The sequence below is a fragment of the Carcharhinus amblyrhynchos genome, chromosome 17 (genome assembly GCF_965287045.1).
Source record: "Carcharhinus amblyrhynchos chromosome 17, sCarAmb.v2.hapA, whole genome shotgun sequence".
Lineage (NCBI taxonomy): Eukaryota > Metazoa > Chordata > Chondrichthyes > Carcharhiniformes > Carcharhinidae > Carcharhinus > Carcharhinus amblyrhynchos.
In genome coordinates, this window is record NC_137340.1 from 52,483,596 (window position 1) to 52,511,390 (window position 27,795).

The window sequence follows — 27,795 nt, forward strand, 5'->3', positions numbered from 1 at the left end:
TTCGGTTAATGGAAGGGTCAAGAACTTGATTTGGTGTGTTCTCACTGAGATTTAGATGAATTGAAGCTTAAGGAGGGTGAAGGTGTGCATTGAAATAGTCAGGTCTAAAGGTAACATAAGAACATAAGAAATAGGAGCAGGAGTAGGCCATCTGGCCCTTCGAGCCTGCCCCGCCATTCAATGAGATCATGGCTGATCTGTCGTGGCTCAGTTCCACATTCCCGCCCTCTCCCCATAACCCTTAATCCCCTCGCTTATCAAAAACCCATCAACCCGCGTCTTAAAAATATTTAGCGAGGTAGCCTCCACCACTTCAACGGGCAGAGAATTCCAGAGATTCACCATCCTTTGAGTGAAGAAGTTCTTCCTCAACTCCGTTCTAAACCGCACCCCCCCCTTTATTTTGAGGCTGTGCCCCCTAGTCCTACTGTCCTTTCTGAGCGGGAAGAGTCTCTCCACCTCTATCCTATCCATCCCATTCATCATCTTATACGTCTTAATGAGATCTCCCCTCATTCTTCTAAACTCTAACGAGTACAAGCCTAGTTTATTCAGCCTCTCCTCATAGCTCAACCCCCTCAACTCCGGCATCAGCCTAGTAAACCTCCTCTGCACTCCCTCCAAGGCCAAAATATCCTTGCGTAAGTACGGCGCCCAAAACTGCACACAGTACTCCAGCTGCGGCCTCACCAATGCCCTATACAACTGCAGCAAGACCTCCCTACTTTTATATTCAATCCCCCTCGCTATGAAGGCCAGCATCCCATTCGCCTTCCTGACCACCTGCTGCACCTGCAAGCTGGGTTTTTGCGACTCATGCACAAGGACCCCGAGGTCCCTCTGCACCGTCGCCTGCTGCAGTTTTTCTCCACGTAAGTAATAATCCTTCCTACCATTATTCCTATCAAAGTGGACCACCTCGCACTTGCCAACATTAAATTCCATTTGCCAGTTCCTGGCCCATTCGCCCAGCCTATCTAGATCCTTCTGCAGACTCTCCACACCCTCCGCACAACAAAGGCACAGATGAAGGTCAGTACCTCCAGAGCCAAATGTTTCTGATGGGCTCCCCTTTTAGAGACCCCTCTTTCAATTACTCACCATCTGCCCAAGGCCTGAGTAATAGTGAGTATTTCCTCACAGATAGCCTGCCATCTTTATCATGAGTGAGGATACAGCTAGTCCTTTCAGGGTAACAATGAAGTTTCCACACTGAGGGAGCGTAGAGGTCCTTTTGCTGGAGTACTGACGCAGTGGCATGGACTAACAATCCTGAGAACATGGATTCAATTCCGACCATGAATTACTGAGAATCTCAATACAGTTTGTAAAATCTTTGGGCGTGAAGAGTTGGTGTTGAAACAAGTGACCATGAAGCCCCAAGCTGTTGTATAACATCATCTGGTTTATAAAGTTCTGGAAATCTGCTCTCCTTAATCAACCTGAGAATATATTTACACTTGTGAGGAAGTTCAAAGCAAGGAATCATGAATGTAAGATAGTCACTAATAAATCCAATTAGGAATTCAGGAGAAATTGTTTTACTCCTTCAAGTCATACACCATCCTGATTTGGAAATATATTGCTGTTCCTCACTGTTGCTGGGTCAAAATCCTGGAACTCCCTCCCTAATGGCACTGTGGGTGTACCTACATCACATGGGCTGCAGTGGTTCAAGAAGGCAGCTCACCACCACTTTCTCAAGGACAATTAGGGATTGGCAATAAAAACTGGCCCAGCCAGTGATGTCCAAATCTCATGAATGAATTTTAAAAAAGCAACAGAGTGGTGAGAATGCAGAATTTGTTACCACAGGGAATGGTTGAGGTAAAAAGGGTGGAAATCATTAAGGAGAAGCTGGATAAAGGAATGAGAATAAAAGAAACAGAAAGATTGGTTGAGAAGTTGAGGAAAAGTTGAGGTGAAGTCAGGTGGGTAGATACTTGTGTGGGGCAGTTGTGTCAGAGGTGTGTTTTGTGCTGGGAATTCTATGTAATTCTGTATGTGACTCCAATCCCACACCAATGCGTTTAAACTTTCTGAAGTGACTGAGCAAGCCAGTTAATTGAATGAGACAACTGCCAGTGGTTTAGGAAGCAAACACAGTCCTCAAATAGGAACACCAGCTTTAATTTTCAGTGATATCACTGCATCCCGAAAATTAACAATTTAGAAGAAAGCAGAGTTCTACTCCCAAATTAAGAGGCAAAAAATTCACCCTGTTCCAAACTGCTGCCTCCCACCATTGTGTTAAAGGCCTGTTTCAGATATTAACTGTGAAGCATTCACCAAGAAAAAGAGTATGGGCCCTGCAGTCAATGGTGCATGAAGGTACAGATCGCTCGGCAAATAGGGAACTCATCTCAAACTGCCAATTACCCTCCAATTATGGCTTATCATGGATTTGCGGATGTGGGTAGTTGTAGGAAACCTTGGCATCATTCATGCTGAGGTTTCACATCAGACAAATTCACATGTGGGTCATCATTGCTCATGTCAACATTTCAGATAGTGCAGGTATTTGCATGTATGCAGGCATGAGTTTGCAGGCATGTGTGTGTGCGTGTGTGTGTGTGCAGGCATATGTGTGTGTGTGTGTGTGTGTGTGCAAGCATGCATGTGTGTGCAGGCATGTATTTGTGTGCAGGCATGTGTTGTGTGTGTACAAGTATACACATATGTGCAGGTATCATGTGTGTGTATGCATGCGTGGTCCTGTCTTTGTGTATGGGCATGCACGTGTGCACAGATGTGTATGTGTGCATGGGTGTGTGCATATGCAGGCATGTGTATGTGTCCAGGCATGTCCATACATATAGGTGTGTGTGTGTCTACATGCATGTCTGCATGTGTATAAGAGAGTGTGTGGGTCCACCTGCTTTTTCTGGTCATAAACAGCCTGATTCACAGAGGGGGAAAACATCAGAAGCAGGTCACCATGGGAATACAGGTCTGTGAATATTCTCAGACAAAAGTGAAACACTGATGCTGAAAACGAGAGGTATGATCAAGCTGGTATGCAAACACAGAGCACAGGTTATCTATGTGCGAAACACCAAGGGAGAGGATGCACCTGCCGCTGCAGATGATGCTCAGAAAGGTTCTGGAATGAATTCCAACTGAAGATATTTAGATACAAGTGTAAAACAAAACTGTTGTACTACAAAAAAAATCTCAAATATAAACAAACAATAAAGAAAGACTTACGTTGATATAGCACTTTTCACAATGATTAAACATCTCAAAGCCCTTTATGAGCAATGAAGTATTTTTCTGTTGCAATGTTACAAATACAACAGCCAATTTGCATGCAGCAAGCTCCCACAAACAGCACTGTGATAATATCCTGTTTTTGTAATGTTGATTGAGAGATAACTATCAGGCAGAACATCAGCGGTAACTCCGTGGTCTTTATTAAAATGGTATTATGTGATCTTTTATATCCACCCGAGCAGGCAAGTGGGGCCTCAGTTTAGCATCTCATCCAAAAGACGGCATCTGACAGTGCAGCTCTCACCCAATACTGACCCTATAACATGCAGCACTCTCTCAGTACTGACACTCTGACGGTGCAGCATTCCCTCAGTACTGAGGTCACATGCCAACTGACTCAAGAATAGCTTCTTTCCTGCTGCTGTCAGACTTTTGAATGGACTTACCTTGCACTAAGTTGATCTTTCTCTACACCCTAGCTATGACTATAGCACTACATTCTGCACTCTGTCGTTTCCTTCTCTACGAACGGTATATTTTGTCTGTACAACGCACAAGAAAAATACTTTCCACTGTATATTAATACATGTGACAATAATAAATCAAATCAAATCAAATCAAACAGTGCAGCACTCCCTCAGTACTGATCGTCTGACAGTGCAGCACTCCCTCAATACTGTCCCACTAACAATGCAGGGCTCCCTCAGTAGTGTGCTGGTGTATTACACGGCATTCTTGTGCTCAAGCCTGGGAGGCACATGAACTTTGAATCTCGAGAGCCCTATTTTACCATTTTAATACTAAGTGCTGGGTGTACTTGAAACTTGGAGTGCTTCAGGTCTGACTTTTAGACAAGTTCTCAGCACCCCCCCCCCCGCTCCCCCGCCCCCTCCCCACACGCTCTGCCTGAAAAAATAGCAATGATTCTGAATCATGCTGCAGAAGCCGATGGGCAGGACTTATCATACCCAAAATACTGTAGCTCCAATCGGCACCTCCAACTGCGCATGCGCAGAGAAAAAGATAAACGCTCCCTTGCCATATTGCTCCCGGGCAGGATAATTCCTCCCCTCTGGTCCCACAGAAATTGCCCCAACCCCACAACACAACTTACCCGAACACCCCCATCACCTAGACCGATCACGGCACCTTCCCACCTTCCTCCCCACCGATCATATGCAAAGTGGCAGTGCCATTCCCTCTGAGCGTTGACATGCAGAGTGGCAGTGCCCCCCCCGCCCCCCATTGACCTCCCTCCCTCCACCAGAGAGCCATCTGACCCACCTTCCTCCCCCCACACCACCGATCTGAGTCAGAGAGCCACCAGAAGCTCGGAACTTACCTCCTTAGAACCTGGAGTGCCGAATCGGATCTTTACGGACCATATCTGTTTTGCACTGAATCTGGATGGGCGAACACAGTGGCAAAGGCGGAAGTGCCGGTAAGTTTGGGCGTGCAGCCCATTAAGTCAATTTAAATGGTCCCAACGGTAGCCATTTTTGGCCCTTGGTAAAGGGGGAACTAGCGCGAAAGCGCCAAACACTCCACGGAAGGAGAGGTAAATACTGCCTAATAGCTAGGAAAAACTCAGCAAGTCTGGCAATATCCACAGAGAGACCTATCTAGTAGTGTTCTCTTTGGGAGGGTTGGTGCAGACCTGATGGGCTAAATGGCCTCTTTCTGCACTGTAAGGATTCTATGGTACATATATGGGCACATAAAAATCATAGAATCATAGAACCCTAGTCTGCACTGAACACAATCCTACCCAGGCCCTACCCCCATATCCCTCCACATTATACCCATTAATCCCCAAACCTATGCATCCCTGGATACTAAGGGGCAATTTCTTAGCATGGCCAATCAACCTAACCCATAAGGAAGCCACTTGACCCATTGGACATGTTTTCTGGCAGCAGAGGCAGTTTGTCATTAGTTGATAGCAGGAGCTTCTAGTCCTGCCGATGTCCATGGCCTTTTGTGAGGCTGGCCCGTCCTGCCGCTGGGGAACCCATTCCAGCAGGTCACCTTCAGCAGGACAGGAAATGTGTTCAGCAGGAAGGGTTTGGAAATCCTGCCCATCATATCAGCATCAGGCAAAAGATCCCATTTTCCAATATTTGGTCCGTATCTCTAAAAGTCACAGTATTTAAGGGGCATTGAGCGTTTCTGATTCTGTCACCCTTTCAGGTAGTGAGTTCCAGACCCACACAACCCTCTGGGCGAAAAGTGTTTTCCTCATCTCTCCTCTAATCTTTCTACTAATCATTTTAAATCTATGCCCTCAATCACTTCCCTCTGTGTGAAGGTAAATCCTTTCCATCCACTCTATCCCGGCCCCTCACAATTTTGTACATCTCATTCCAACCTCCCCTCAGCCTCTTCTCTTCCTAGAGGAACAACCCCAGCCTTTCCAATCTTTCCTCATTGCTGCAAGGTTCCAGTCCTAGCAACATCCTTGTCAACCTTGCAAACCAGTCTCCCATCCATTGACTTCATCTACACTTCCTGCTGCTTCGGAAAAGCAGGGAGCATAATCAAGGACCCCACACATCTCAGGCACACTCTTCCAACTTCTTCCATAGGGAAAAAGATCACGTACCAACCGACTCAAGAACAGCTTCTTCCCTGCTGCCATCAGACTTTTGAATAGACCTACCTCGCACTAAATTGAACTTTTGCTGCACCCTAGCCTTGACTGTAATACTACATTCTGCATCCTCTCCTTTCCTTCTCCCCTATGTATTCTACATATAGTATGCTTTTATAGCGTGCAAGAAACAATATTTTTCACTCTATACCAATACATGTGACAATAATAAATCAAATCAAATCAGATTGAATACAATTACATCCTTTCTGTAATTAGGTGACCAGAACTGCACAGTTGTGGCCCAACTGATATTTTATATAATTCCAGCATATCCTCCCTGCTCTTATAATCTATATCTCAGCTGATAAATGAAGGATTTCATGCTTTTTAAACCACCTTATCTGCACCTTCAGGGATTTGTGGACATTCACTCCGAGGTATCTCACTCCTCTCCGCCTCTCACTATCCTCCAATTTATTGTGTAATCCTTTGTCTTGTTTGACTTATCCAAATGCCGACATTTTTCTGGTGGAGTTCCATTTACCACTTTTCTATCTACCTGACCAGTCCATTGATATCTTCCTGCAGTCTACAGCGATCCTGCCCGCTATCTACCACGCGGCCAATCTTTGTGTCATCTGCAAATTCCTTAATGATTCCCTCCATCTGCTTCCAAATCATTCATATAAACTATACAAAGCAGCAGACCCAGTACTGAGCCCTGTGGGACCCCACTGGAAGCATCCTTCCAGTCGTGAAAATACCCATCAACACCCTTTGATTCCTGCCAGAGTCCATTTTGTTTCCAGCTTGCAACATTCCCTTGGATCCCATGGGCTTGTTTTTAAATCAGTCTGCCATGGGGGAACTTGTCAAATACTTGCTAAAATCTATATAGACCACATCAACTGCGCCACCTTCATTAATCCTTCTTCTTCCTTCCTCAAAAGATTCAGTCAAATTAGTGGGACATGATCTTTGAGTATTTAAAGGCAGCCGCCAATCTAGGAATTTGTTTTGTCACCACAAATTGATTCCTCATTGACCTCAGGGTTTCCAACCACAGTCACCACATTTGATACCTTAAAGGAACAGGGTCGTATTACACACACCTTCAGCTTGAGAACAGAATAAAACATTGTGGTAAACACTCCTGATAATAAAGATTGCCTGATTTACTTTGAGCAATGCCAAGGAAGCTCCTGTAGTTACATTCACATCATCCATGGCCTCATGTCAATGACTTTGTCAATGTATAGTCCTCTTTGATTGTTCAATGAGAAAAGGTTCATTGTCAAGGATGGGCCTTGCACCATGCCCACATCACTGTCTTCTCTGTTCTTTATTATTATGTTTTATTCCTTCAGGCAGAACCTTCTTATCTTGAAGATATTTATTTTTCAGATCTTTACACACAGAGAAGATGTAATCACTGCTCTTGTTTCCTCCATTGAAAAGCTTCTCAGCAAATTACTACATTGAAGTGACATGCCAGCAGCCACAGTCAGCCTGCACTGACGTTTCGGATTTGTTCTTCCTTCTAGTGCAGGTTTTTTCCCATCCTTCCTTACATCAATTCTTGTCCTTCAATAGAAGCTGAACACTCCACCTGAGCCAACAACAACCTGCATGTATATAGTGCCTTTGACACAACAAAATGTCAAAAGGTCCTTCAGATTAGTGAATACCAAACACAGTTTGACTCCGAGTTGCTTCACAGAATCATGGAACTGTTACAGTGCAGAAGGAGGCCATTTGGCCCAGCATGTCTATACCAGATCACTAAATAAGCATCGTGACTTAGTGCCACTCCCTTGCTTTTTCCCCATACCCCTGCGCATTGTTTCTATTCAAATAATCATCTAATGCCTCTTGAATGTCTCAATTGAACCTGCCTCCACCACACTTTCAGGCATTGCATTCCAGACCCCAACCACTCATTATGTGAAATTTTTTTTCTCACATTACATTTGCATCTTCTGCAAATCACTTTAAATCTCCGCCCTCTCGTTCTTGATCCTTTCACCAGTAGGAACTGATCCCATTTCACGAATGGGATGCTGGCCTTCATAGCGAGGGGGATTGAATATAAAAGTAGGGAGGTCTTGCTGCAGTTGTATAGGGCATTGGTGAGGCCGCAGCTGGAGTACTGTGTGCAGTTTTGGGCGCCGCACCTGCGCAAGGATATTTTGGCCCTGGAGGGAGTGCAGAGGAGGTTTACTAGGCTGATACCGGAGTTGAGGGGATTGAGCTATGAGGAGAGGCTGAATAAACTAGGCTTGTACTCGTTAGAGTTTAGAAGAATGAGGGGAGATCTCATTGAGACGTATAAGATGATGAATGGGATGGATAGGATAGAGGTGGAGAGACTCTTCCCGCTCAAAAAAGACAGTAGGACTAGGGGGCACAGCCTCAAGATAAAGGGGAGGCGGTTTAGAACGGAGTTGAGGAGGAACTTCTTCACTCAAAGGGTGGTGAATCTCTGGAATTCTCTGCCCGTTGAAGTGGTGGAGGCTGCCTCGCTAAATATTTTTAAGAAGCGGGTTAATGGGTTCTTGATAAGAGAGGGGATTAAGGGTTATGGGGAGAGGGCGGGAAAGTGGAACTGAGCCACAACAGATCAGCCATGATCTTATTGAATGGCGGGGCAGGCTCGAAGGGCTAGATGGCCTACTCCTGCTCCTATTTCTTATGTTCTTATGTTCTTATGAACAATTTCTCCCTATTTACTATGTCCAGATCCCTCATGATTTTGAACATCTCTATTAAATCTCATCTAGGTCTTCTTCCCTCCAAGAACTGTCCCAACCTCTCCAATCTATCTTCATAACCATTCTTGTAAACCTCTTCTGCACTCTTCCCAATGTGTTCATATTCTTTCTATAGTGTGGTGCCCAGAACTGTGTGCAATCTTCCAGCTGAGGTTTAACTAGTGTCTTGTATAAGTTCAGCATAACCTCCTTGTTCTTGTACTCTGCGCCCCTATTAATAAAGATGATGTGGATGTGCCGGCGTTGGACTGGGGTAAACACAGTAAAAAGTCTGACAACACCAGGTTTTAGTCCAACCGATTTATTTGATAGTAAACTCACAAGCTTTCGAGGGAACTCCCTCTTCGTCAAGTGAATGGAGAGTTCTCTGTCCGAGGCCAGAACTCTCCATTCACCTGACGAAGAGGGAGTCCCCTCGAAAGCTTGTGAGTTTACTATCAAATAAATCGGTTGGACTAAAACCTGGTGTTGTCAGACTTTTTACCCTATTAATAAAGCCATGCTACTCTACGCTTTATTAATTGCTCATTCCACCTGCCCTCTCACCTTCAATAACCTACACATATACCCCCAGGTGCCTCTGCTCCTGCACCCCTTTGGAGATGTACTCCTTCTCCCATATTGGGTGAAATTTTCCTATGATCTGTCAGAGTGACAGGCTCTGCTTGAAACTTGGCATATCTCTCTCCAAATGCTCAGCCCAGGTTTTTAGACCAAAATCTCTGTCACTTGGACAAATAAAATCTGGGGCATGACTAACGCTGTCAATCTGGCAGGGCCTGAAAGGGCCAGCAAAACTGGCTGCACAGAGATAAGGGCATCATCTTTTAAAATTTATTTATTAATCACAAGTAAGGCTTACATTAACACTGCAATGAAGTTACTGTGAAATTCCCCTAGTCGCCTCACCCCAGTGCCTGTTTGCGTCAATGCACCTAACCAGCATATCTTTCAGATGGTGGAAGGAAACCAGAGCACCCGGAGGAAACCCACACAGACACAGGGAGAAGGTGCAAACTTCACACGGACAGTGATCCAAGCCAGGAATCAAACCCAAGTCCCTGGTGCTATGAAGCAACAGTGTTAACCACTGTGCCACCCACATCTTTAAAGTGTGCCCAATCAACTTCCCCCAGTGATTTCCCCCTTCCCCCGCACAGAAGTATTGGGGTCTCTCCACTCAACCCTCCTCACGGCCAACAACCCCTGCAGCCATATCGTCAGTTCTCACCCCCCTCAATGCCAGGTGCCCCCTCCCTTCTCAATAGCCACTTTGTGTCACTGTTGAGTCCCCCCTTCAAAGGCCTCAATGCTCTCCCTCTCCACCATGCATAATGGGAAACACCCCAAATTGGGCTCTCCAGAGAGTCCATCCTGTCACTGACCCCTGGTACCGGTTGGCATTTCCAGGTTGGCACTGCTGGGGCAGTGCTATCCTGCATCAGGGATGGTGCCAACCTGTTCCAAGGCAGTGGCATTCTGTGCCAGGCATGTCCCTCTCCCCCCTCACCTTTGTGCCCTGGGGGGACCTCCTTGACTGATTCATGCCTTCAGTGGTTAGCACTGATGCCTCACAGCACCAGGACCCAGGTTCAATTCCTGGCCTTGGTCACTGTGCAGAGTTTGTAGGTTCTTCCCATGTCTGTGTGGGTTTCCTCCAGGTGCTCCAGTTTCTTTGCATAGTCTAAAAGACAGGCTGGTTAGGTGCATTGGCCATGCTAACTTTTCCTCCAATCAGGCACCAGAGAATGGCGACTAAGAGATTTTCACAGCAATTTCATTGCAGTGTTAATGTAAACCTACTTGTGACACTAATAAATAAACTTATACCTGTTGCAAACTTTGCCAGTGTGAGGTATGAGTATTAAGTTAGGGGGGATCGTGTGATGGGAGGGGATTATTAATTACATTAAAATATATTCAAATGTATTAAAATGAGGTTCTTGCCCTTAGTTGGCTGGAACCTTGTTACATTATTGGTTAAAAGCATGGAAATTCAGGAAACATGATCTCATCAGCAAGAATCACGGTTCTTGACTTGTGTGATAAGTTGTGTCTGCATCGCTGTTTTTGCTGATGGCTAATGTGGGTGCAAAATCATCCCTATCATTTGTCCACATTCTTCCTATCAGAATGAATCACCTCAGATTTCTCTGCATTGAGCCTCATCTGCCACCTGTCTGCCCACTCCAGCAACATGTCTGTCTCCTTTTGAAGTTCATGAGGAAACATTAGAGCAACAGTTTGGTCAGAAAGGCAGGTTTTAAGTAGCATCTCAATGGAGGAGTGAGAGAAAGCGAGGCCAAGAGGTCTAAGGAGGGAATTCCAGAGCACAGAGCCTTGGCTGCTGAAGATATGGCCGCCAGTAGCGGAAGAAAGGAAATTAGGCCTTGTTTAAAGTAGTTAGGTTAAGTTTCATATCCCTGCTTTTCATCAGGAACTCATCTTCAACTCCAACTCCCTTCTCAAATTACTTATGGAATAAGCTTCCATCACCTTTTGGGTTGGGATTTCTAGATCCTGACAAATCTGAGTGGAAACATTTCTCCTCATCTCCCATCTGGATCTTTTACAAATGATTTTAAATCTGGTTATTGACCCACTCACTACAGAGAGTGGATTTTCTCCATTTCATTCACCAAAACCTTTCAACAAGTCTAAAACATCTATTAGAGAACCTCTAAATATTTTCTATTCCTAGCAGAATGAACTTTTCCAACTCCTCTTCACAACTGAGGTCCCACAACCATTGATAACCCCTGGTAAATAGCTTACGAAACATTTTGGCATTTGAAGGTGGGGTGGGTGGAGGATTGCTGTTGAACTCTGTGAGAGGGTTGTGATGACCAGTGGAGAATTAGGCCTCACAAAAATTCTAAAGAGATCATACAACAGCAACAACCAGAACAGATAAAATGATGGGAAAGCAAAGCTAAACAAAGTTTTCCACCAAGTTCATGGAATTTTTGCTCACAATTACACCAGAGGAGAGAAATGGGCTTCTGTCACAATCCTTGGACAGACTGAACTTGTCTCGTATACTGTCTTGACCAGAGATGATGTTATCGGGAGGAGACATACAGAACAGCTGTTGGCAGGAAGAATAGATCCACCGGAATCAGAACCTGCTGAGAATCCAGATTCAAAAATACAAAGACCTGACCTGAACTTTCCTACAAGCCGAATACTAACAGACACTGTTGTGGAAAGCAACACCTCATCTACTATTTAGACACAGAGACAAACTATGGTCTCTGCGTCAACACGGGTTAAATACACCACTAATGACATTTGTGCAAAGGGGAAAATGCCAAAGGGTACCATCAGTATAAGAAAGAAGAAATCTGATGTTCACTATCAACCACTTTGAGAGTGACAACCTCCAGACCATCTGAATTATTAATAGTGACTAACTTATTGATTATTGTTCATATTGAACTAGTTTTGAACTTGTTGGGGACGTTGAATTCGAGAAGGGAGGAAATGCCATGTTTTTGTTATTAATTCTTATTGGCACACTGAACTCTGCTATATTAATGTATTCACTGGAAGTGATGTCATAAGTCCCTAGTGAGGGAAACAGACAGAAAAGAGGCAGCAATAGAAGAGAACACATGCCTGTAAATAAAGTACTGTTCTTTTAAACCCTCCATGGTCCCTAGCATCGTTCTCCAACATACAACAGTCCACAATTCTCCAGCTGAGACCTGACCAGTGATTTATAAAGTTCAAGCCTGATTAGATACATAATTTCCTGGCTCTTTATTGGTCTGGGTTTCTCTGCATCTCACTTGAGCTGGGGTTCGGTGTCCTATCCCCTGTACTACCTCCCCTGCCTCAGTGCCCATTCTCCATGTGAGGGTCTGGAGACAGTGTCAGCATGTCTCTGTCTGGGTCAGTAGGAGGTCATCACAACAAGTACTTCACTGATACACACACTGGTGTAATGATCAGGAGCAGCAACATGAAATTTATTTCCTAATGATTTATTCATTTATGGCATATGGACATCCCTGGCAAAGCCAGAACTTGCACTCCATCTCTAATTGGTGGGGAGGGAGCTGCCTTCATGAACAGCTGCAGTTTGTCATAGCAATTTTTATAAAATGGAGTATCTCGCCAAGTCACTTAAGATGAGAGTTAGGAATTAACCATGCTAATGTGGGTCTGGAGTCACACATAGGCCAAACAAAGTCAGAATGGCAGATTTCCTTCCCTAAAGGTCATTAGTGCAACAAAAAGGACTTTTAACGACATGGTCACCATTACTGAGTCTACTATTTTCTTATTCTGAATTTAGTCAGTTAACTGAATTTAAACATCTCCGCTGCCATAAGGGCAACATGGTGGCACAGCGATTAGCACTGCTGCCTCACAGTTCCAGGGACCCGGATTCAATCCTGGCTTTGGGTGACTGTGTACCTTGCACATTCTCCCTTGACAGGGTAGATGCTGAGTGGTTGTTTCCCCTTGTGGGAGAGTTTGACTAGAGGGCATAATCTTAGAGTTAGGGGTCGACCATTTAAGACAGAGATGAGGAGGAATTTCTTCTCTCAGAGGGTAGTGAATCTGTGGAATTCTTTACCATAGAGGGCAGTGGAGGCTGGGTCATTGAGTATGTTCAAGGTTGAGAGAGGCAGATTTTTAATTTGTAAGAGAATCAAGGATTATGGGGATGGGGCGGGAAAGTGGAGTTGAGGATTATATCAGACTAGTCATGATCTCATTGAATGGTGAAGCAGAATCGATGGGCCAAATGGCCTACTTCAGCTCCTATGTCTAATTGTGTTTTGGTCATATGGTCTTACTGAATGGTGGAATGGGCTCAAGAGGCTGAATGGCCCCCTTCTGTTCCAATGGAACATTCCTCCCTCAACCAAAATATTAAAAACAGATGACTAGCGGAAGGCAATGGCAAACCACCACTGTCAAAAGAAAACGATTCAAGATGAAGCATTAGCAGACAATGAGCCAAGGACTTTGGGTAGCATGGTAGCACAGTGGTTAGCACTGCTGCTTCACAGTTCCTGGCTCAGGTCACTGTCTGTGTGGAGTTTGCACATTCTCCTCGTGTCTGTGTGGGTTTCCTCTGGGTACTCCGGTTTCCTCCCACAGATGTGCGGGTTAGGTTGATTGGCCATGCTAAGAAATTGCCCCTTAGTGTCCAGGGATGCATAGGTTAGAGGGTATGATATGGGGGTAGGGCCTGGGGTAGGATTGTGTTCAGTGCAGACCCAATGGGCCGAAGGGCCTCTTTCTGCACTGTAGGGTTCTATGATTCTATGATGACTTACCTTCAGGCAAAGTAAACATGACATGGTCTGGTTATTGCTGTGTGTGGGATCTTGCTCTGCATAAATTGGCTGCAACACTTCCTAATTTACAACAATGACTACACTTTAAAAATACTTCATTGGCTGTAAAGCACTTTGGGATATCCTGAGGATGTGAAAGGATTCTGAGGAATAGAAATGCAGGCTCTTGTTTTTTGTATTTTGGACTTTCATCTTCCATGTCTTTGGGCCTTTTTTCTACCAGTTCTCTTTCTTTTTTTTATTAATTGATGGGACATGGGTGTCATTGGCTGGCCAGCATTTATTGCCCATCCCTAGTTGCCCTTGGAAGGCACTTGAGAGTCAACCACATTCCTGTGGTTCTGGAATCACATGTAGGCCAGATAATAGTCGACATTAGTTTCACGGTCATCAGCAAGTTCTTAATTCCAGGATTTTTTTATTGAATTCAAATTCCACTATCTGCTGTGGCAGGATTTGAACCCGGGTCCCCAGAGTATTAGCTGAGTTTCTGGATTAATAATCCAGTGATAATACCACTAGGCTATCACCTCCCCCACTTGTCTGTCTCACTCTCCATAATGTGGGCAGAGGTTAATGTAAGTGATAGGGGTCTCACATGGCAAACGTGAAGCCAATGAGAGCCCACGTTGCCTCTTTTTAGAAAGATTCATTGCATCAAATGCCAACCAGGCACTTGGCTGGTAAGCATGGACCTTTCCTGTGATCAAGGATCGAGAGCTGCTGGCCTTTTAAAGGCCAGCACCTCTGCCCTGTCCACTGGGAGAGCTGGCACCCACCAAAGGCCCAGGTCCCTGAGGCCAAAGGAGAGTGATGGTGGGATGGGACTTCATAGGAAGCGGCAACTGCAGTCAGATGGCAAAAATAAAAGCAAATTGCTGCGGATGCTGGAATCCGAAACCAAAACAGAAAACACTGGAAAACCTCAGCAGGTCTGGCAGCATCTGTAAGGAGAGAAAAGAGTAGATGTTTCGAGTCCAGATGACCCTTTGTCAGAGCTAGAAGGCATAGAAAGTGGCCTTTTAGCTTTAACAAAGGGTCACCTGGACTCGAAATGTCAGTTCTTTGCTCTCCTTACAGATGCTGCCAGAGCAGTTGGTTGGCTTTCAGTATGTCCCTCTCAACCCACAACCAACCTCCTCCCCACTTCCAATTCTTGATGCCAGGTCTCTTGATCAGACTTTGAATGATCACCCCGACCTCTTGGAAGCCCGAGATCAAACATGCCAGGGTGTGCCTTATATACTTGCTGCATGGTGACTGCTCCACCTGCCCCTATTGAATGCCAGCGGATGCAGCATGAATTTCCCAGTCAAGGGCATCAGATGGCAGGAGGTTTGAAGGCTTTTCACCAGACCTGAGAAAGAGGCAGGTCATCATCAGACACCCTCCCAAACAATTAACTGTCCCCAATTCCATATGCACCTTGTGGGAGGGCATCAAAACCAACTCTGCTTTTTCTGATGAAAACTTCCTCTAAGTTTCTCACTCCTTGTTCATCTGTCTATGTTCCTCTACTAATCTGCCTCTTGGCCTATGTTGATCCCTCCACCATTCGTCTCAGGTCTATCTGTCAAAGTATCTTTGCCTCTTTTTCCATTTCTCTTTCTGTTTTTATCTTTCCATTTTTCGTTCCTCTCTTTCTCGTTCTCATACTATCCATCTCTCCATTTCCCTCTCTCTCCATCTCTCTCTTTAGTTTCTCTCTGTGGTCTTGCTGTACTCTGTCTTTCTGGCTGTCTCTGTTTACGCTGCAGAGGTCACAGCTCCTGTAGGACAAAGTCCTGCAGCTGCCACCCACTCTCTTCACCGACATTCCCACTCCCCCCACTCCACCCCAACCAAGTTCCTGTCTCTTCCTGGGGTCGGTGTGTTGATGGAGAGGAATCAGCAGCTGTCTCACTTGATATCAGATACTTTGACTTATTGTCAACTGTGAAACTTGATCAGCTTAAACAAAACACCCAGCAAAACCAGCAAACATCATTCCTGCCCTATTCAGGCTGAACAGATTAACCCTTCGCCTCCCCAGCTGTCTCAGGGTCAAGCAACTACATCATTGTTCTGAATTTAACATCTTAAACAACATTTGTGCCCCTCCCACACTCTCAGCTACATCACTCCTCTCCAGAAGATGAGAACTAAGGTGAGGGGAGATCTGATAGGCATCAGATGCCCACTAGCACTGTGCCCAAGGAGAGCACGCAAGCTGTCTGTTGGGTGTCAGAGGATGTGGAGGTTTCAGAGGGTATGGGGGTTTTAAGGTTGTGGAGATGTCAGAGGGTGAAGGGGTGCTGGAGGATGCAGGGGTTTTGGCGGAGGTGGGGGTTGGAGATTGTGGGGATGTCAGAGGATGTGCAAATGTCCTGAGGGTATGGGGAGGGTGTTGGGTGGATGTGAGGATGTCTGAAGGTGTGGGAGAATGTGAGAAGCTATGGGGAGGATGTGTGAAGAACATGTAGGGGTATCAGAGAGTGAGTGCTGGGTGTAGGGAGAGTGTGAAGGGATGTAGACGGCATAGAGAAGGAGGTAATTTACAGAAAGGCAGGATAAGATCATAAGATATAGGAGCAGAATTAGACCATTTGGCTCATCACGTCTGCCCCACCACTTGATCATGGCTGATATGTTTCTCAACCCCATTTTCTCACCTTGTCCACATAACCTTTGATCCCTTCACTAATCAAGAACTATCTATCTCTGTCTTAAATACATTCAATGACTTGGCCTCCACAGCCTTCTGTGGCAATGAATTCCACAGATTCACCACTTTCTGGCTGAAGAAATTCCTCCTCATCTCGGTTCTAAAGAGTCATCCCCTTTACTCTGAGGCTGTGCTCTCAGATCTTGCTCTCTCCTAATGGATGGATGTGTAGGGATATACAAAGATGGGTAGCAGGATGAAAACTGATAAATGGAGATTGTTGAGGATAACACTGTCAGCATTCAGGATTAAATCCCTTCAGGATAAATTGAGTTCCCTTTCGAGAACAAATTCATTTTGTTTAAGACAAATCAGAGAAACAGCATCGGAGCTGAATTAAAACTCTAGTCAGGTGATTGGTTACAGATGGGTTACAAACGGTCACTTAACAACCTGGGGTCAGGCTTCAATTCCATCTCAGTGCTATACCTGCCCTGGGACTGTTTGATGGGGACAGTACACAGGGAACTTTATATCTAACCCTACGATGTTCCTGTCCTGGGAGTGTTTGATGGAACAGAGTAGAGGGAGTTTTATTCTGTACCTAACTCCTTGCTGTACCTGTGCTGAGAAGTTTGATGGGGACAGTGTAGAGGTAACTTCACTCTGTATTTAACCCTGTATTGTCCCTGTCCTAGGAGTGTTTATGCCATGCAGTTGTCTCTTGGCCCCTGTTTATGGGGACCCAGTGCAGACTGGGATACCAGTGAGGTCCAGAGGACCCAGAGAAATAAGGTGCCCTCTTTATTTCATCAGAGCTGTCAGTGGGGCGGGTGCTTGAAGTCAGTTGAGGGTACATTGTGTTCCAATCTCTGTTGCTGTGATGCCTAGTCTTTTTAGTCTGTCTCCTTTCTATCTGAAGCTCCTATCTCCCAATCATGGTACCAGCCTTGGCACACTCTGTGTACCACTTTCATCTTTTTATGGTTGTGATTTTAAGTGCCACTCCCGAGACATTTTCTCGAGTAATGCATTACCTTCACTGATTCCACAACACCCTGGGGGTTACCATTGATCAAAAGGTGACATGGACCATTTAGTGGACCGACCTGTCCAGGTGATTAGCATGTAATTCCAGGAGACTCCAGGACTGTCCAGAATCATTGGAGACCCCTTCTCAGCAATGACTTCCTTCTTTATAAAGGATCCAGAGAGTAGTGACCTTTCCTTGCGCATTGCCAGAGGAATTCAGAGCAGTAACAGAGGACAGTGAATTTTAGTTGTTGTGGATTGCCAGATTCTGGATGTGGTGAAAGATTGAAAGGCACTGCTGTAGGTGGCATTTTGTATTAATATCAGCTGACATTCCACAGCTACTAGCAAAAAACCCCACAGGGTTAAGAAACAGCACAGAGATAATCTACCTCAACACCATATGCCAATGAAACACTATAATGATTATCCCCTCCCCCATCTCTCTCTCGCTTGTCTCTCCTCTCCTTTATAACTCTCTTTTCACATCTTGCTCTCATCCCTTTCTTCGTTACACACTCCACCTCATTCATTTTTATCTCAATTATCTTTCTCTCCACTCTCCATTTTCCCCTCCTCTTTCCTGTATACCTCATTAAACAAACGTATCCTCTCCCAACCCTTACAACTCTCCTTATCTCTATAACCTCCCCAGATGCTACAACCCTCCCTATCTCTGTAACATCCTCTAGCCCTCCAACCCTCACCTCTCTCTATCACTGGCCTCCAACATTCACCCTTCCCTATCTCTCTAACCTCCTCCAGCCCTTCAAACCTCCCAAGTCTGTAATCTCCTCTGGCCCCTACATCCCTTCCTATCTGTCTGCACATCCTCTTGTCTTACAACCCTCACTTTTCTCTCTCATGACCTCCTCCTGCCTGCCTCCTTCCTATCTCTGGAGTCCAACACTTGTCCCTCACTTTATCTATAACCTCTTCCAGCCCCTAAACCCTCCCTATCTTTGTAACCTCCTCCAACCCCTACAGTCCTCTTTATCTCTATAACCTCAAGCACCTACAATTCTCCCACCTCTGTAACCTCCTCCAGCCATTACAACTCTCCTCATCTCTGTAATCTCCTCCAGCCCCTACAACCTTCCCTACCTCTGTAATCTCCTCCAACTCCTACAATCTCTCCTATCTCTGTAACTTCCTCCAGCTGCTACAACTCTCCCTATCTCTGTAACCCTCTCCAATCCCTACCATCTTTCCTACCTCTGTAACCTCCTCCAACCACTACAACTCTCCCCATCTCTGTAATCTCCTCCAACCCCTACAACCTTCCCTAGCTCTGTAACCTCCTCCAGCCCCTACAACCTTTCCTATCTCTGTAACTTCCTCCAGTTCCAATTATCTCTTCTCTGTAACCTCCTTCAACCCCTACAACCTTCCTTACCTCTGTAACCTCCTCCAACCCCTACAACTCTCCCTATCTCTGTAACCTCCTCCAACACCTACAACCTTCCCACTTCTGTAACCTCCTCCAGTCCCACAACCCTATTTCTGTAACCTCCTCCAGCTGCTACAACTCTCCCTATCTCTCTAACCCTCTCCAATCCCTACCATCTTTCCTGCCTCTGTAACCTCCTCCAGCTCCTACAGCTCTTCCTATCTCTGTAACCTCCTCCAACCCCCACGACCCTTCCTATCTTTGTAACGTCCTCCATCCCCTACAGTCCTCTCTATCTCTATAACTCTTCCAGCCCCAACAACCCACCCTTTCTCGGTGGGATTTCAGTGCTTGTCCAGGTCTTGCCACTTGTCCAGACCTCATATGTTTTATTCCACTATTTGGTGACTATGCTATCAGCTGTCTGGGTCCTCAGTTTTGAAGTTCTTTCCCTTAATCTCGCCACCACTGATTCTCTCTCTCCTTCATCATGATGTGCCTTAAAACTGTCCTCTTTGACATGTTCTCAAATATTCTTCCTTGTCTTGATGTTAACATTTCTCTGACGTAAGCTCTTGCAAAACATGTTGAGACGTTTTGCAACATTAATGATACTATATCAATGTAAGTTATCGTTGCTGTTGCTGCCCAGCCAGTTCTATGTCTCTGTACCATAGCTGTTGTTATCTCTTTTCTCTCTTTCACCTAATTCCTCATTTTCTCTCCTCCCCATCCAAAGTTTCAAGGACATCAGTGAAGGCCAGCAACAAAGTTGGAAACCCAAAAGGTGGTGGGAATCTGGAACTCACTGCCTGAAAGAGTGGTAGAGGCTGAAACCCTCACAGCATTGAAGAAGCATTTAGACAAGTGCTTGAAACATCATAGCGTACAAGGCTAGGGATGAAATGCTGGAAAATATTATAGTGGCTAGATTTTTGATGGCCAGCACAGACACGATGAGCCGAAGGGCCTCTTTTTGTGCTGTAAAACTCTATGACTCGAATAAAAAAGTTGAGCTAAATTCTGGCGTAATGATGCTGCACTAACTAGCCTGGGGTTGTAAAAAACTGAAGGTGGTCAAAGGAAGAAAAGGAGAAGCATAGTTTTGGGAATTATGAGAAAAGATGGTGCAATGAATCTTGACTCAAACACAATATAAGATAGGAGAAAAGAGAAAGCAAGATGGAATACTTGAAATGAGCTAAGTTCATGGGAGTATTGGCTGTTTAACTGTGACAGGTTAGAGAGCGTATTATGAGAATAGTTGGAATCAGGATAGTAAGACATCTTTACTCTCATCCGTCTTGTGTTCTCTCTCTCACTGCCTCTTGTTTATCCTCATTTACCATCTTTCCTTTTCTCTGCTGCCTCTGCAACTCTCTCTGCATCCACTACTCCTGTGCTGACTGCATCTTCCAACATTCAGTGATTCCCTCTCCTGATTTTTATTGAGCCTACTTATTTTCTGATTTGCTCCCTATCTCCACTACACTCTTTGGAATCAATGGTTATGACACAGGAGGCCATTGGCCCATCATGTCAGTGCCTGCTCTCTGCAACAGCAACTCAGCTACTCTCGCCTCTCAGCCTTTTTCCTGCTATTTTTCTTCCAATAATGATTCAATTCCTTTTAAAATCTCAACGGAATCAGTTTCCACCACATTCTCAGACAGTACATTCCAGATCCTAACCACTCACTGTGTGAATCTGTCTCCACCACTCTCAGACAGTACATTCCAGATCCTAACTACTCACTGTGTGAATGTTTCCACCACTCTCTCAGACAGTACATTCCAGATCCTAACCAGTCACTGTATGAATCTGTCTTCACCACACTCTCAGACAGTACATTCCAGATCCTAACCACTCGCTGTGTAAATCTGTCTCCACTATGCTCTCAGACAATAAATTCCAGATCCTAACCACTCACTGTGTGAAAAAAGTTTGTCCTTACATCACCTTCTGCTTTTTTGCCAATCACTTTAAACTGATGCTCTCTCGTTCTCAACCATTCCACCAATGGGGACAGTTTCTCCCTATCTACCCTGTCCCAGACCCCTCATGCTTTTTGAACATCTCCATCAAATCTTCTCTCAGTCTATTCTTCTCTGGGGAGTACAACCTCAGCTTCTCCAACCTATCCACGTAACTGTTCACACATTGGCAACAACTTACAACATCAGCCCCAGAACCCACGAGAGATTCCCTTCTCTCCCCCACCCCACCCACCCTGGGGCTCTGTATGGGAGTTTAGTGATCCCTTACCCACTTTCCAGATGTGGGCCCAGGTGCCAGCGTACAGCGGAGTCAGACTACTTTGCACCAGAGCATTAGTACAAGGATACTTAGCGAATCATCATCATCCTCCTGCCTGGTAAAGAAACTCGCTAACACAGCGTACCTAGGCCCACCACTCTAGTATTACAATGTTGCAGGAGATTGTAGGGCTCTGGGGGAGTGGGGGGGCAGGAGATTGTAGGACTCTGGGTGAGTCACCTGAGGAAGGGGCCGTGCTCCAAAAGCTCGTGATGCCAAATAAACCTGTTGAACTTTAACCTGGTGTTGTGAGACTTCTTACTGTGCCCATCCCAGTCCAAAGCTGGCATCTCCACATCTTGCCCCGGTTTTGGTGGTATTCCCCTATATCGCGGGATTCTTCCTGCTTAGAAAGGATAGCAGGACTAGAGGACACAGCCTCAAGATAAGGGGGAGCAGTTTAGATCAGAGTTGAGGAGGAACTTCTTCACTCAAAGGGTGGTGAATCTCTGGAATTCTCTGCCTGTTGAAGTGGTGGAGGCTACCTCACTAAATATATTTAAGTCACGGGTAGATAGGTTTTTGACAGACAGGGGAATTAAGGGTTATGGGGAGAAAGCGGGAAAGTGGAACTGATCCACTTCAGATCTTATTGAATGGCAGGGCAGGCTCGAAGGGCTAGATGGCCTACTCCTGCTCCTATTTCTTATGTTCTTAAGTTTAGATAAAAGCTTGGCAGTTAACTATTCCCTGGTGCATTCTCCATGGCAATGCTCCTGTCAATAAAGGTACACTTGTCAACTAATCAACACTATCTAAAGCTTATAAGTTGTTGATTCCTTTGAGATTCGGCATTCTTGCATCTGTCCTAATGAAACGTTTCAACAGTTTGTCCCTTTTATCAGCAATACTCAAGTTCTGGACTACCAACCATACATAAGAACTAGGAGCAACAGTAGGCCATCTGGCCTCTCAAGCTCACTCAGCCATTCAATAAGATGGTGGCTGAACTTTTCGTGGACTCAACTCCACTACTCACCCACTCACCATAACGATCAATTCCTTTACTGTTTGGTAGGAAGGACTATTACTTACGTGGCGAAAAACTGCAGCAGGCGACGGTGCAGAGGGACCTTGGGGTCCTTGTGCATGAGTCGCAAAAACCCAGCCTGCAGGTGCAGCAGGTGGTCAGGAAGGCGAATGGGATGCTGGCCTTCATAGCGAGGGGGATTGAATATAAAAGTAGGGAGGTCTTGCTGCAGCTGTATAGGGCATTGGTGAGGCCGCAGCTGGAGTACTGTGTGCAGTTTTGGGCGCCGCACCTGCGCAAGGATATTTTGGCCTTGGAGGGAGTGCAGAGGAGGTTTACTAGGCTGATACCGGAGTTGAGGGGGTTGAGCTATGAGGAGAGGCTGAATAAACTAGGCTTGTACTCGTTAGAGTTTAGAAGAATGAGGGGAGATCTCATTGAGACGTATAAGATGATGAATGGGATGGATAGGATAGAGGTGGAGAGACTCTTCCCGCTCAAAAAAGACAGTAGGACTAGGGGGCACAGCCTCAAGATAAAGGGGGGGCGGTTTAGAACGGAGTTGAGGAGGAACTTCTTCACTCAAAGGGTGGTGAATATCTGGAATTCTCTGCCCGTTGAAGTGGTGGAGGCTGCCTCGCTAAATATTTTTAAGAAGCGGGTTGATGGGTTTTTGATAAGAGAGGGGATTAAGGGTTATGGGGAGAGGGCGGGAAAGTGGAACTGAGCCACGACAGATCAGCCATGATCTTATTGAATGGCGGGGCAGGCTCGAAGGGCCAGATGGCCTACTCCTGCTCCTATTTCTTATGTTCTTATGTTCTTAAAATCTTTGCCTTAAAAACATTCAACAAGGTAGCCTCACCTGCTTCACTGGGCAGAAGTTCCCACAGATTCACAACCCTTTGGGTGATGAGGTTCCTCCTCAACTCAGTCCTAAATCTGCTCCATTTTAGTTTGAGGCAATGCTCTATTCCTATCTCTCCATCACTACTTCTTTATCACCATCTCTCCACTCATATTTGTCTATCAACGTCTCTTTGTTCTGACCTTCTGTGTCATTATTCTGCCACTATTAAGTATCTCTCTCTGCATCTCTCCAATATTTTCTGACTCTTAATAAAGATCTCTAACTCTAATCCCTGGATCTCTTTCTCAATCTTTTTCTTTGTCTCTCATCCTCTGTCACTCTCTTTTTTCTACCTCCTTTCCCTTTCACTCTGTCTCTCTCTCTCTTGCTCCCTTGGTCTCTCTCTCTCTCTCTCAGGCTCTCTCCATCTCTCCCTTTGTCTCTCTCTCTCTCTCTCTGTCTCGTCTCTCGTTCTTTGTCACTCTCACTCTCTGTCTCTCTCACTCTGTCTGTCCCTCTCTGTCTGATTCCCTCTGTCCGTCTCCATCTGTCCCTCTCTCTGTCTCATTCCCTCTGTTCTCTCTTTGTCTCTCTTTCACTCTCTCTTTGGCCAGAATTTTACTGGTCCACCTACCACGCGAATCAGAGCAGGCGAAGGGCAGACCATGGAAAGATCCGTTAATCTCGGGTGGGATTTAACGGTTTCGGGACAAGCAAAACTGTAAAATCCTGCCCCATGACTGTCACACTATCTGTCCCTTTCTCTCTCTCTTTATCTTTGCTCTCTTTGTCTCCCTTTCTCTCTGCCTCCCCCGTCATTGTCTATCTCTGTCCCTCTCTCTACCTTTCTGTCTCTGTCTTTTTCTGTCTGTTTGTCTCTCTCTATCTCTCTCTCAGTCTCACATAATAAATGCTGTTAGCTCATTTCATGAGGTACTTGCCAGCCAGGACTAAATACCACAATTCCTCTGAGGTTGTGGTTTGAGGGAGCTGTGAAATACATCAGTGGTTTAGTGTTAATGACTGGGCTGAGTGCCTTGTGCCACCAACTGCTTATTCAGTCTTTCAGTGCCTATTTCCATCAATAAAATCCCAAGGCTATGAAGATGTATCGGAGAGATTATGGGACAATCACACTCTCATCAAGTCAACTTGTGGCTGCCCATAATGCTGCCCAGAAGAATTATCTATCAAACTTGGCTCACCATCCAATTCATTTCCTACAGTGAGGGATAAGTGGAATGTGTTTGGCATTTTTCCTGCCCAACCTTTTGAAACTTCTTACAGTAGTTTTACACCATTAAGGAATAGTGCCAGAATGATGGAAAGATTATCATTTATATCATCACTCAGAACCTCCCACAAGGGGCTTTGCGTTGAATGCATTCAATGTTGGTCACTGTTGCTGTGTCAGTCAAATATATGGGGCGGGGCAGCATTTCTGCACAGCAAGATCCACAAAAAGCAACACATGAAAGTATTTAAACTCAGGCTCCATCTATGCTCTCAGGAGGGTGACGGGGAGCAAGGAGCTTTTCCTGGCCAATATTTATCTCTCAACTCACCATAGCAACACTGAGGGCAATTAAGAATGGCAAGGTGATTAAAAAGGCCTATGGCATGCTTGCCTTCATCAGCCAGGGCACTGAGTACAAGATTTGGGAAATCATGTTGCAGCTATATAAAACCTTGGTTAGGGTGCATTTAGAGAATTGTGTGTAGTTCTGGTCACCACACCATCAGAAGGACCCAGAAGCTTTGGAGAGAGTTCAAAAAAGATTAACCAGGATGTTGCCTGGTTTCAAGGGTGTTGAAAAAGCCAGGAAATGGCAAATGGAATTTAATGTTGGCAAGTGTGAGGTGGTCCACTTTGGTAGGAAGAATGGTAGGAAGGACTATTACTTACGGGGCGAAAAACTACAACAGGCGACGGTGCAGAGGGACCTCGGGGTCCTTGTGCATGAGTCGCAAAAACCCAGCTTGCAGGTGCAGCAGGTGGTCAGGAAGGCGAATGGGATGCTGGCCTTCATAGCGAAGGGGATTGAATATAAAAGTAGGGAGGTCTTGCTGCAGCTGTATAGGGCATTGGTGAGGCCGCAGCTGGAGTACTATGTGCAGTTTTGGGCGCCGCACCTGCGCAAAGATATTTTGGTTGATGGGTTTTTGATAGGAGAGGGGATTAAGGGTTATGGGGAGAGGGCGGGAAAGTGGAACTGAGCAGTGACAGATCAGCCATGATCTTATTGAATGGCGGGGCAGGCTCGAAGGGCTGGATGGCCTACTCCTGCTCCTATTTCTTATGTTCTTATGTTCTTATGACTATGAGGAGAGGTTGAATAAACTAGGATTATTTTCACTGGAGGGACAGAGACTGAGGAAAGACTTGATAGTTGTGTACAAGATTATGAGAAGCACACTGCACACAGCACACTGCAGCCAGCACTCAGCACACTGCACACAGTACACTGCACTCAGCACACTGCAGCCAGCACACTGTGCGCAGGACCCAGCACACTGCATGCAGGACCCAGCACACTGCATGCAGGACCCAGCACACTGCATGCAGGACCCAGCACACTGCACACAGGACCCAGCACACTGCATGCAGCACACTGCGCCCAGCACATTGCACGCAGGACCCAGCACACTGCACCCAGCACACTGCACCCAGCACACTGCACGCAGCACACTGCACGCAGGACCCAGCACATAGCACTCTGCATCTAGCACCCAGCTCACTGCATACAGCAATCTGCATTCAGCACACTGGTCTCTGCATACAGCACTCTGCACCCAGCACTCAACACCTAGTATACTGCACACAGGACCCAGTATGCAGTACCCAGCACGCAGTACTCTGCACACAACACACAGTACCTGCTGCTGAGCATGAAACCCAGAACACAGGAACAGCCTAGCCTCAGGCCCTGCCATTGCTATCACCTCAACCAACGTTAGTGCCGGAAAAAATGGGACAACAGGGCACATGCCCCCTCACATCACACCCACTCACACCCACACACCTTCACACTCATATAAACTCACCCACAGAGACATACCCACAATTCATCCACATAGGCAAACACAACACACACACACACACACACACAATCTCACACACACACTCATACCCCCCACACACACTCGTACAAACACACACACATTGACGCACATACTCATGCACACACAGTCATTGCTGTTTGTGGGATCTTGCTGTGTTTCCTGCATTATATCATTAATTGAAAAGTTCTTCATTAGCTTGAAGTTACCAATGAAATCTTGCATTCTGATTATTCTAAAGTCACGGAGTGCACGGAACTGGGCAGCTTCATGGTTAAGCAGGACAGAAAGGAAGAGGAAGCAAATATTTGCATTTCAATTCTGGAATGTGGGAATTGCTGAAATGTCAGGTTATATTATTACCTCAACACCAAAGTTTCAAACTGGCCAGGACATGACACCTTTTAAAATTCTGCCATTGGATGTGTCAGTCACTGGCTGAGCCAACATTTGTTACTCATATCTAATTGGCTTTGAACTGAGTGTCTCATTTGGCCATTTCAGAGGGCACTTGAGAGCCACCCACATTGTCGTTGGTCTGAAGTTACATATAGGTCAGACCAGGTAAGGATGGCCAATTTCCTTCCCAAAAGGATATTCGTGAACCAGATCTTTTTTAAACAAGAGAATCATAGAATCCCTACAGTGCAGAAGGGGCCATTTGGCCCATCGAGTCTGCACCAACTCTCTGACAGAGTATCTTACCTAGGCCCTATCTCTGTAAGCCCACATATTTGCTTGGCTAATCACCCTAACCTACAGAAGAGACTAGCTCTATGATTCAAACTTATTAATTGAAGTTAAATTCCACCATCCACCATGGTGAGGTTTGGACCGATGTTCCCCAGAGCAATAGCTTGGCCCTCCATATTTAAAGTTCAGTCGTATTACCAATAGCCCACCATCTCCCCACATCAGAGGGCAGTTCAGAGTCAGTGACATTGGTGGGGATTGGGACCACATCTTGGCCAGACTGGGAAGGACTGCAGGTTTAATTCCCTGAATGGCATCAAAAAATCATTTGGGTCGAACACAATCTGATAATTCCATGGTCACATCACCAAGGTTTCATTTTTATGATTTTTAACTGAGTTTTACTAAATCTTAATATATCAATGGTGAGAACTCAGTTGGAAAACTGAGCCGATTCTGAACACCACATGCTAAAAAGGATTTGAAGGCTTCAAAGGACTGACTGACAACAATATTACCAGGGATGAGAGACTACAGTTAAGTGGAGAGAAGCTGCAAGTGTTCTTAGAGAGGTGTTCAGGTGAGATTTAATGGAGATGTTCAAAATCAGGAAGTATTTAAGGAAGGTAAACTGGCGTGGCATGGTCTCTTCAACGGGGCAAAAGTTTGTGGTCACATGACCTTCCTGAGGCCTATTAGGAGGAAGCACATGAATCGGCACCTATCAGGTGTCAAGGTTGAGTCCTGGTCAGAGGAAACCTTTAGGTGAGAGACTGAGAGTTGGTGGAATTGGAAATGTACCTGTGTTGAGCTTGTTTGTAGACAGTTTATCTTGCCTTCACTGCTGTGATTCAAGACGTCCTCATCCTGACAACTCACACGATAAGAGAAACTGTCTAGTGGTTGGAGGGTTGGTAACCAAAGGACAAGCAATATAAAATAATTTGA

At 45.6% G+C, this 27,795-nt stretch overlaps 1 protein-coding gene across 1 annotated transcript in view; it reads right to left on the reverse strand.

Moving 5' to 3' along the window:
• The window catches only part of LOC145354520 (slit homolog 1 protein-like), a 322,720-nt gene that overhangs the window by 199,962 nt on the left and 94,963 nt on the right, over window positions 1-27,795 (reverse strand). The window lies entirely within an intron of this gene.